The sequence below is a fragment of the Tupaia chinensis genome, unplaced genomic scaffold (assembly GCF_000334495.1).
Source record: "Tupaia chinensis unplaced genomic scaffold, TupChi_1.0 Scaffold000099_1, whole genome shotgun sequence".
Lineage (NCBI taxonomy): Eukaryota > Metazoa > Chordata > Mammalia > Scandentia > Tupaiidae > Tupaia > Tupaia belangeri.
In genome coordinates this window covers 5,462,242-5,470,844 of record NW_006159563.1, presented here as the reverse complement: position 1 = coordinate 5,470,844, position 8,603 = coordinate 5,462,242, and positions in this window count along the sequence as shown.

Below are 8,603 nucleotides of genomic sequence, written 5' to 3'. Positions count from 1 at the left end.
TTTCCCACATCTTATCTGGGAAGGTTAGAAAACGCAGATCTAATATATAAACTTTATCCAAAAACTGGTTGGGGAAGAGTCCTATATACCTTTAATTAAGCATTAAAGCATGATTTTTAACCCAAAGAACAATTGGTTAGATTGTTTATATGTTTGTTTTTTGGTTATCTGTTTGTTTGTTTTGGTTTTTTTGTTTGTTTTGAGAGGTTTTCGCTATAGGGCGCGTGCGCTCGCCAGACAGAGAGAGACATAGAGACAGAACGTGAGAAATCACCCCCCAGGGGGGATGGCCACGCCGCAATCCCTTCTCCTCCTTTCTCCTCTCGGGATCTTGGGCACGCACGCACACGCACCCGGCATGAGTTTAAGCCACCGGGTCCGGGACGCAAACCACGGTCAACTACGTGGGAGTCCAGTGACATAGCCATTACACTAACTGCTGGTCCCGGTTAGACTGTTGATATGTTTTAAAAATTCTTAAAGCAAATTTGTAGACCATTTAAAAAATCACGTATCGGTTTTATCCTGTTCATTTTTTTCATGTATCCATGTATCAACATTACATGTCTCCAGTTTTTTGGAAGCTCACTCATAACTTTTTTTCATTTATTCAACTTGATAAAAATAAGGATGCAATGTTAAATTAACAAAAAACACTGGAACCTTCCTCTCTTGAGAGGGAATTGCTCCTCATTTAGTGTTACAGTTGTGTTGGATTATAAAGCATGCTCATGGGAGAGTCCTGTGGCTCATCTTCCTAAGCCACATTGCTGTAAGTCTCCAGGAAACACGGGAGGGTGTACAGAACTCAGTGACTCTTGCGGGGATGTGTCCGTAACTCCCAGCACATCCCATTGTAGCAGTCGCAGTCCCCGAGAGTTACCTCAGAGCTAAGCTACAGAGGGTAGAGCAGAGTCTTGTCGGCAGCGCGCTGTGTTCATTGTCTGGTAAACGACTTTCTCTAACACACCCATTTCTCTGTCTCAAGATTCAGGTTTCTATTTCCATAAAATTACACATTACTGCTGGTCACAAACCTTTGGATTTATTCACAAGTAATGCTAAAATTTCAAAAAACTAGAATCCACTTAGCCTTTATCAAGATTTATCAGTTGAACCCTCATGTTAATTCTAAAGTGGTTTCAGAACCTTACAGAAATTACATAGACATGGGTTTTTTTTCTGGCCCTGAATAAACCGAAGCTCTTTAATATTAAATTTGTATATAGTAAGTTACTTATAAATGATGTTTTCAATTCCAACCTTGCCTGTTTCTGTATGGTTCGAAATATTTGAGTTATATTTCTGTTAGTGAATCATTTTGTATCCACCAATCAGTTGCTTGCTTACTCTGAATCAATTTAGAATTTTCAATATAGCCTCAACTGCAATTTTTTTAAGTAAGGAAAACACATACATGATGACTTCAGGATGCTTTAAGATTAATGTTACTGCTCACTTGAATGTCATTTTCAAATTTCTCCTAATACAACCGAAATGATGTATGTATAGCCAGTGCAGCATGTATAGAAAAGGTCTTCTGAATGATTTAAAATCCTGGTTGTCTGTAATGTCTGTAGTGTACTAATATAAGGAAATACCAGGCTCTAGAGGATTTTTTAAAAGATGAACAATTGTTTTGCTTATTTGAAATATGTTTTATAGACTTCCTGATTTTGTGAGCAGCATAAAAAACAATCATCCCTTAGTTCTTCATTGGAACTGAATTTTTTTTTTATAAAATGTGTATTTAAGGAGACTCAGGCACAGCTGTAATATATATAGTTTTTTCACAGAGGCAATGTGGAGCTTTTCCCGTAACGTGAAACCGTAGACAGCTTTCAGCACTTTCACTGTATTGTTTCTGCCAAGTTGAATTCGGTAGCAGTATCGGGTGAAACACGCTGTGGCCACATTGTGACACCAACGTGTTACACTGTAAAGCATGCTTTGACCTTAGTAGGCACTAAGAATTAAAACTCTAAATCAATGGAACAAAAAACTCTAGTGGGCAGCATCCTATTTAGAATGGGACCAGTCTATAACTCTTACAGTTTAATCGTGTACAGCCCCTAAGACTCCATTCTTAAATTGCATTCCCTTAGTGTGTTTGTGTACAGTTAAGTCAATGCTTGTAGCCTAAGGAAAGCTTTTTCTTTCACTAAAGGTTTTGTTCGGCTTTATTATTTAAGTAATGTGCACTTAACATCATATACAGCCATCATCACCCTGTAAAGTACTATTGGGTCCTTAAAGGTCCTATCAGGGAGTTAAAATTTCACACACTTACCAGGTTATTTATAAAACACAAACAGTTGTAAGACATTTCATAACAGTAGACACATTGTTAAAATGCAACCATTTGGTAATGAAAGCAGAAACCTTAAGTTTCACCTAATTCTTGCACTGAATATAAGTCTTAATATAAATTTAATTGTGCATTTTACACAGATTTTATTTCCCATTTATTGCGTAGCATAGAAAATTACCTATGCTTGGAGTTGGAGGTCTGACCAGCAGGCTTTATTCCAGATGGAAGAGGGGTAAGAAAATAGAAGCACCTTACTGTCCGAGCATGTTGCATTATTTCGTGCTGCTGAACACTTCAGTAGTTATTTCCGAACTTTGCTGCAAAGTGCTCTTTAGTTAAAGCACATTAAGAATCTCTGCTTAATTGCTTTGTAAAATGAAGCAATGGTATTTTTTATCTTGTAGTGTAATTTAAAAGTTTTTCCTACAGAATGAGTTTATATTGCTGCCTAAACTATCATGTATGTAAACAGAGGTTTTTAAAGAGAGGGAGTCTGGATTCAGTGTGTGTGTGTGTGTGTGTGTGAGAGAGAGAGAGAGAGAGAGAGAGAGAGAGAGAGAGAGAGAGAGAGAGAGAGAGAGAGAGAGAGAGAGAGAGAGAGAGAGAGAGAGAGAGAGAGAGAGAGAGAGAGAGAGAGAGAGAGAGAGAGAGAGAGAGAGAGAGAGAGAGAGAGAGAGAGAGAGAGAGAGAGAGAGAGAGAGAGAGAGAGAGAGAGAGAGAGAGAGAGAGAGAGAGAGAGAGAGAGAGAGAGAGAGAGAGAGAGAGAGAGAGAGAGAGAGAGAGAGAGAGAGAGAGAGAGAGAGAGAGAGAGAGAGAGAGAGAGAGAGAGAGAGAGAGAGAGAGAGAGAGAGAGAGAGAGAGAGAGAGAGAGAGAGAGAGAGAGAGAGAGAGAGAGAGAGAGAGAGAGAGAGAGAGAGAGAGAGAGAGAGAGAGAGAGAGAGAGAGAGAGAGAGAGAGAGAGAGAGAGAGAGAGAGAGAGAGAGAGAGAGAGAGAGAGAGAGAGAGAGAGAGAGAGAGAGAGAGAGAGAGAGAGAGAGAGAGAGAGAGAGAGAGAGAGAGAGAGAGAGAGAGAGAGAGAGAGAGAGAGAGAGAGAGAGAGAGAGAGAGAGAGAGAGAGAGAGAGAGAGAGAGAGAGAGAGAGAGAGAGAGAGAGAGAGAGAGAGAGAGAGAGAGAGAGAGAGAGAGAGAGAAATGTTTGTCCATTGAGTTACTTTGTTTTGCCCACAGTGAATTTACAACCTAGCATTTGTAGAATTTAATTGATTGACTTCCAAATTGATAGCTGTTTCTCCCCTTTAACAAACACGTTTGTTTGACACTGTAAGGCATATGTACAGAAAATACCTCTGAGGTTGACATGTTAAATATTTTATGAATGTTATTTCACATTGAATCTCAAAGCAGTCATTTGTTTTGAGGGTTGGGGGAAGTGTTTTGTTTTGTTTCTAATTCTTGTACAACTATGATTGGCTCAATATGGGGAGTTGGGAGTGGGTAGGAAAGACCTTGAAAAGTGATGTTTAGATAAAAACAAAATGTATGGACGTTGTTTTTAGAGTTCAGTTTTACCCAGGGAAATTTCTGGGTATTTTTTTACTTGCATGTTCTATGGTTAACTATCAAGGGTATAACAAGTTTTAGTTATTACAGCTTTCCCCAATACTAATTATATTGGTTTTTGGAAGTCCCCATAATCACAAGGTCACATTTTCCCTTCGTTTATGAACTAAGAGGGGTAGGTGACGCAACCCGTCCAGTGACTTCTGACTTCACCTTTGACAGAATCCCCACTGTCCTGTTGAGTTTTCATTGTACTGTACGTCTCGCCGGGTGTGAAGCCATAATGTGTACTTTATGGCAAATGGGAGGCTACAGATCATTTTGCATGAATAAAGCCTAATAGGCTAAGGAGACTGACATGTTTTTCAGCCTTTCTGGGTAAATTAAAACTTTAATGGCAAACTGATTCACCATTTACTAGCTTTGTGTGCAATATTATAATGGTAGAAGCAAAACACTAGCACATTGTGCTTGGCTTTTAAGGATGGCTTTAACATAATTACATTAAATGGACAATGTGCACAGTGTATTGTAAATGGCAACTCTTGCAAATTTACAATACTTAAATATGCTCAATTAACATTCTAAAGTATTAAAAGTACAAAGAAATAACTAAGCAAGCATTTATAGCAATACTATCTCCAATAATTGTTTTGACTGTTGCCTTTTGCTCTTTAGTGCAACTTTTCTGCATTGTAATTATTGTACTGCTTTGTATTTCATGTTTTTTACACTCATGACTTCAGAGTTAAGTACTTGTACACCAAGTATTGCAATCACCTTTCTCTTATTGTACATGCAATGTAACAACATACAGTTTTGGTGCTTAATAATACTCCTTTTTTTCTTTAATAAAGGATATTTATTTGAATTAACCTGACTTTGTTTAAAATAGCCTTGGTAGTCGATACCTTCACTACATTTCCCATAGGAGGGCCATAGCACACTGTGCATTTGTTAGCTCATGTTACAGTGTGCAGAAGATCCAGAGACTGTCCACCTCTGCACGGCTGGCTCTTCCCGGGCACTGTTTGTTAGGAAGTTTGAGTTTGTCTGCTTGTTAGGTTTTTCTTTATTTTGTAGACAAGATTGCAGTGTGCGGCTGTCCTCCAGCCTCAGCCCCCTGCCCCTACGATCTGGGCACCACGATGTGTGGCTGTTTCATCGACAAGGTCTCGCTCGGTTGCCCAGGCCAGCCACAAGCTTGTGATCCTCCTGTCTCAGCCTCCCCACGTCCCTGGAATTACAGGTGTGTACCGTCCACTTGGCCTTTAGGTTGCATGGAAAATTGAATTTGGATTTCCCATGTGGCCCTATCCTGTGGAGCACAGCATCTTAGCACACTGTGGCTTTGCCTGTGACAAAGGTTTTGTTTGTAACTTTATTTCTTCTGTGAGCAGGAGAGTCAGATGATATCACTTCAGAAAGGGCTTGACACTACAGTCTAACCCCAACCTTGAGCCAGCCCCAGATCACGGGCGGACCTGTGCCTGGGATACTCAAGCAGGTCTCCAAGATTCGAACCAGTCCCTTGTGGGATTGCCTCAAAGAGTCACATTTTACCACTGCATTACCGTCTTCCTGTCCCCTCCTTCTATTTATTTTTATGAGAGACCAGTACCCTCAGCAAGGTCTCATGCTGTAACCCTTCCCCTATCTTTCCCATCCCTAGGAAATAAAATCCAACCTTCCATATGGCTTCCAGCATCGCAGAGTAACACCACAGCTGGCCAAGGTGTTTTGATGGCGGCTCTATTTGTGCTAATAATTGACTTAATTTGTACCATTTGTGTAAATATTCACAAAGTCTGGAAATTTTGACTTATGACATTGGAAGGTCTTTAAATGTTTTCATTTCAGTAGTCAATTCGTGATCATCTAAATTGGGGCAGGTGGTTGGTTGTACACTAAACGTTGGGTTGTTGGAAAAGTCATGACACTTAGCTGGAGCCTGGTAGATACCCATACCTGATGTTGACTTTACAGTAGCCTCTCCCAGCACACGAGACATAAATATCTAAGGGCAAGGGGCCTTTAAGGGCTGAGTGGCTCGGTTGCCACCTAGCCCCAAAGGAAGGGAAACTCAAAGGGCTCCACTTCCTATTTCTAACCTGAGCAACCCAAGCCAGATTATGTCCCCTTCAATAATAAAATTTCTGTTGCCAATTTTAAAATAATTATTAGGAGACTCTAGTCCCTATGCGAGAAGATCTATGATGTGATATTTATTTCTTATTTTTTTTTTAAACATTAGCCAAGCCTCTTAAATAGCTTGTACCATGCCAAGACAGTATTTGCCTGAGTTCAACAGGGCTGGCTTTGAAACTTCTTCCAGCTCCAGGAGTAGGTATTAAGACATGAAAACTTTCTCCTAAGGAAGGACTTTATTTCATGTGTTCCTCTACAGCTATACATGTGAAACTAACCAGAGGTATCCGATGACAAAAGATGGCATTTCTGAAAGTTTGAAAAATGGACTTAATAGAAGAATTTGAACCGCACTGGTAGAATACCTTCTGCATCTTTAATTAAACTTAGACACAGGCTTTCAGAATATTATTTAATAATTATTTTAATTTTATTTATTCATTCATTTACTTCAATTTGACCAGAGAGAGATGGAGAGAGGAAGTGAGAAAGCAAGGAAGCAAGCAAGCCACTGAGTCCAGGACTCGAACCGTGGTCAGCCATGTGGTGTGGGCGTGTCCAGCGCCTAAAGCACACCACCACCTGCTGACCCCACAAAAATTTTTGTAGGGGGTGGGAGAGACCAAGATGCAGGCAGGGGGCCTTTAAGGGCTGAGTGGCTCGGTTGCCACCTAGCCCCAAAGGAAGGGAAACTCAAAGGGCTCCACTTCCTATTTCTAACCTGAGCAACCCAAGCCAGATTTTGTCCCCTTCAATAATAAAATTTCTGTTGCCAATTTTAAAATAATTATTAGGAGACTCTAGTCCCTATGCAAGAAGATCTATGATGTGATATTTATTTCTTATTTTTTTTTTAAACATTAGCCAAGCCTCTTAAATAGCTTGTACCATGCCAAGACAGTATTTGCCTGAGTTCAACAGGGCTGGCTTTGAAACTTCTTCCAGCTCCAGGAGTAGGTATTAAGACATGAAAACTTTCTCCTAAGGAAGGACTTTATTTCATGTGTTCCTCTACAGCTATACATGTGAAACTAACCAGAGGTATCCGATGACAAAAGATGGCATTTCTGAAAGTTTGAAAAATGGACTTAATAGAAGAATTTGAACCGCACTGGTAGAATACCTTCTGCATCTTTAATTAAACTTAGACACAGGCTTTCAGAATATTATTTAATAATTATTTTAATTTTATTTATTCATTCATTTACTTCAATTTGACCAGAGAGAGATGGAGAGAGGAAGTGAGAAAGCAAGGAAGCAAGCAAGCCACTGAGTCCAGGACTCGAACCGTGGTCAGCCATGTGGTGTGGGCGTGTCCAGCGCCTAAAGCACACCACCACCTGCTGACCCCACAAAAATTTTTGTAGGGGGTGGGAGAGACCAAGATGCAGCTGGCTTGGGATGGGCTTGCTGGGTGACACCAGCTGGGCCATCCATCTTTTCTAAGCAGATACAACCCTAACCTGGGAATGGTCTGACAAGTGCTTTAGTCCTTCGTGACTGTGTTGCTCTCCGGCCTTGCTGAGCTCTGTAAACTGGGTGGAAATCTTGTGAATTCTTTGTCACAAGATGTTTGGAGATGTGTAAAATTCTTTGGTCCAAACATACCAGCAGTCAATAATATTCTAACTGTGGCTGATTGATAACGTTTAGCTATATTTCCAGCCACGCTGTCCTTCTCCAAAGGTATCAGTTGGTTTTCAAGGGACTCAATTAACAAAAACCCTGAAACTTTTTCACCAATGCCTGATTTTCACTGTTTTAACACTTTGTCCAAATTTCTCTAGTAACAGTTTTGCCCATTCACAAGATCATCTTGATTACCAGTTTCGTGACCTCTCAGTTCTGTATTTGTCAACCACATAAGAGCAAACAGACTGATGTTCTGTTAGAGTTCATTGTTTCTCCTACGTGGCCATAAAACTCATTGTCTCACCCCAGCTGCCTGCTTCCTTTTCTTGTCTCTCTCCCGCAGCCTTCATTTGCTCCTGGCCGCGAACGCAAAGGGCTCCACGATCTTAAGCTCTTCCCGGTCACTGCCATGACCAGCCCTTCTGAACACTTGGTAGAGTCCCAGACTTGTGCCTGCACACTGGCTAAGGAAAACGTGCCAAGGTGAAAGGCTTTCTGTGGACAGACCTCGGTCCCCTTCTAGTGCCCCCACTGTCTCCATTTCACATGCTGCCACGCCTTTCGGCCTGTACACTGCCTGCAGTGCTTGCTTCTCCATCTTGACAACATCCAGGTTCTATCCATTGCGTGCTAATTTGGAAAACACTTGGGCAGTGTGTGTTCAATTCTTCCTGTGTGTCAAGTTTTTTTGTTTGTTTTTGTTTTTGTTTTTAAGAGATTTTTGCTGTACTTGTTGTAGGTTAGGGACTCTTATTCCCACAACACCCACCTCGTTTCTGCAAGGAGAGTCATAGGAGCGTACGTATCCCACCAATGCCTGGGCGGGCAGTTACTGTTCCCACGTTTAGCGACATCTCTGAAAGTTGTACATTCTGGGGCTCATCCTTAGCCTCAGGAGTTTTTGTTCACTTGTTCTAGGGCTAGACCATTCCCAGGAAAGTGCAGCCACTAT